The sequence below is a fragment of the Rhipicephalus microplus genome, unplaced genomic scaffold, assembly GCF_043290135.1.
Source record: "Rhipicephalus microplus isolate Deutch F79 unplaced genomic scaffold, USDA_Rmic scaffold_15, whole genome shotgun sequence".
NCBI lineage: Eukaryota > Metazoa > Arthropoda > Arachnida > Ixodida > Ixodidae > Rhipicephalus > Rhipicephalus microplus.
Window position 1 is genome coordinate 10967591 of NW_027464588.1, and position 2774 is coordinate 10970364.

Sequence of the window (2774 nt, forward strand, 5' to 3'; positions counted from 1 at the left end):
CCCCCCCGCCCGCTCAACCCGGCCAGCGTTTCCCCCCTCCCCCCCAACGGCGGTGTAGATAAGCGAATAGTTGCGTCACCGAACACCTGCGTGGACAGCTGCCGCTAGGGTTCCTCGAAGGCGGCGGAGGGGAGAGCGCGCATCGAGGAACCCTAGCTGCCGCGCCGCCACGCCGCCGCCAGTGCCTCCTCCTTCTCTCTCTCAACGTTGCTCCCTCTGTCTCATCGTCTTTCAAATGCGTTGCGTTGGTCTGGGGTCTTGGTCGCTGTGTGTGTTCTAGCGAACAGGCGCATATTCAATGGTGGTCACGCATGACACCGTGTTCGAAGTGACGCTCGGATTAAGGAATATTCATCGAGTGGCGGACACGGACAACGTGGTCCTGTTAACGGTGAGTGTACTGTTTTCGTAGGTAGTAATCATACAGCGCTAGCTGGGCGCCTGCAGCAGCTCTGCTGAAGTAGGCTGCCAGCCATTTACAACAGTATGCGTTCGCGGGCCTGTTGCAGATGCCCGATTAAACGTGTGACTTAACGAGTTCACACTGCTATGCGCGATGTTGTGTAAGTGCCTGCATCACTCATACAGTGAGTGATGTGATCACTTAACAAGGGCGGGATTAGTTGCTGATCGCACATTGTCTCTACACTGCACAAAGTGATTGATATTGTTTTAAGATGTGCTTTGGGCTACATCGTAATAACATTTCTATTAATACTCAAATGTGCAACGTGCTTCTGTAGGGCTAAGCGTAAAAAAAGAAAGAAAAAGCAAAAATTATGTACAGAGGCGCACTGTACGAAATGGCTTTTTTTTGCCTAAAGACGGTATAGTTGGAGGTGCTGATATGCCGCGATGCTCCCAGCACGTGCGCCTCGGTCTTTTAAGCTATTTAGGACAAGTGCCACCAGCTACAGGGAAAGATCTAGCAGACTTCCAAAGGCGCGTTGTTGTGGCCATCGCCGTGCGTTGTTTTCCCTCGTTTCTGTTTGCTGTTTCCGTTCTTTGCCTTCATCTGCGATAACGATCGGCGTTATTACAGAATCGAGAGAGTATACGTGACTGTTGGGGCTATGTGCGGTTGCTCTAGCATAAGCCATGGCTGCTGCAACGTAGTCGGCGTCCGAGCGCGTTGCCGCGTTCGAGCGCTCTTACTTGCGTGATTGTGTTTAACAGAGTACATAGGCACGGGTTACGTTTGTAAATCCCGTAGTCAATAATCGCTAATAGCGTGCCCCTGATTGCCATCAGAGGATGGGCTTGGTTGTCGAAATATGCCAGACGCTTTTTCTCAAAGCAAGCTTTGAATTTTTTTTTAAAGAAGTACTTTCATACGTGCAAGGCAGTGCCTATTGCAGGCCCGCAACTCATTAAAAACTGGACGAGCTATCACATCTTTTATCAAATTACAATGAATTAAGATGATTGAATTATAGATGACGAATTTCTGTGCTAGATTAGGTGCACAAAACGCATGTTCGCAGCCCTACGTCTAGAAATCAGGCAAATAGGAAGCACAGCGTCAAATTTGGATTAGATTTCATTGACTTGTGAGGGTAGAAAGAACGAGAAAATTGTTCATTTTTGATGCCCTTATAGAGGCAGTCAGAATTGCACTGATTGGTGACTTGTAATAATTCCTCAGATTGTTAGAGGCGTGATTAAAGTCAGTAAATCTTTTACTTTTTTTGCAGACCTCTTCGCTAGTGCCACGCCCAAGATCATTTGTTCTCATGTAAAAGAGAAAGCAGAGATGTCTTCACTGTTTGTACATGAAGAGGTGAGTTTCTTGTGCATTTTGATTAATGTTACATGTTCTGAGCGTTGTACTTTAGGAATTGTTTTTCACACTGGCTCACTACCCTATAAGAAATTTGATTCTTAGGTGAGTTCAGGCGTTCGTAAGTGCCATTTTCGAGCTGTAGTCTTACACTTCACCTCATTTCGGGAATTTGCTGTATGCTGGAAAACTCTTATCTTTATCATACGAAATTATTAGAATGTATGGGTTGTATGCTTCAAGTTCAGTGTAATGTCAATTACACGCCGTTTCAAAGGATACACACTACACATTCTTTATATATGGTGCTGCCAGAACAGCACGAACATCCTTTTAAGAGAAGTCATATTTGCTCTTATTACAGGATGAGAGGGTGCCGCTGACGTCCTGCGTAGTCTACCCCCCGGCCCCAGTCTAGAGCAAGCCTACTTCCTGAACCTCCACATGGATAACCGAAAAATCTTCCGTGTCAGTAATGACGAAGAAGGAGTGACAGCACTGATGAGTTGATATTTTTTTATTTTCAACATTGTCTACGGCCGCAAGGGGTTTAACAACCACCGTGATAGAGCGGCTTTTTCTTGGCGTGAGTTTGGCGTTTATCAAAGAAGTTGTTCAGGCAGTACGACACTGAAAATTTTAGTGTCACAATGCCTCAACAACTTTTTCTAGTGTGGTCATGGTAGATGAACAAATATTGTTATTTGTGTAAGTTATTTTGCTTTTAAATATGGCTGGACCATTCCATGCCAAATGTCTCAGCCACATTGGCGACCATCTAAAATGTATTTGAAAAAAAATGTGCTGACTTACTGCGTTAAAAACAGTGAACAGTTGGAATATTTCAGTGAGAAAAAAGTTTTGTTCATGTGGCTGGCTTATAACTTCCTGGCATAATGCCGTCTGTGTGCTGTTTGTGGAAAATTTCGTTTTAAAACTACCGATTGTTTTTTCTAAAGCAAATTCGGTCTACCTGTTAAGTAAATGTGCTTCT

The 2774-nt window shown here is 44.9% G+C and overlaps 1 long non-coding RNA gene across 1 annotated transcript; it reads left to right on the forward strand.

Annotated features, from left to right (window-relative positions):
* Positions 1-233: 233 nt before the first annotated feature.
* On the forward strand, positions 234-2441 carry LOC142784598 (uncharacterized). Its single transcript, XR_012888701.1, has 3 exons — positions 234-391; positions 1695-1780; positions 2145-2441. It is a non-coding gene; the product is annotated as an uncharacterized LOC142784598 (long non-coding RNA).
* The last annotated feature ends 333 nt before the right edge of the window (positions 2442-2774 follow it).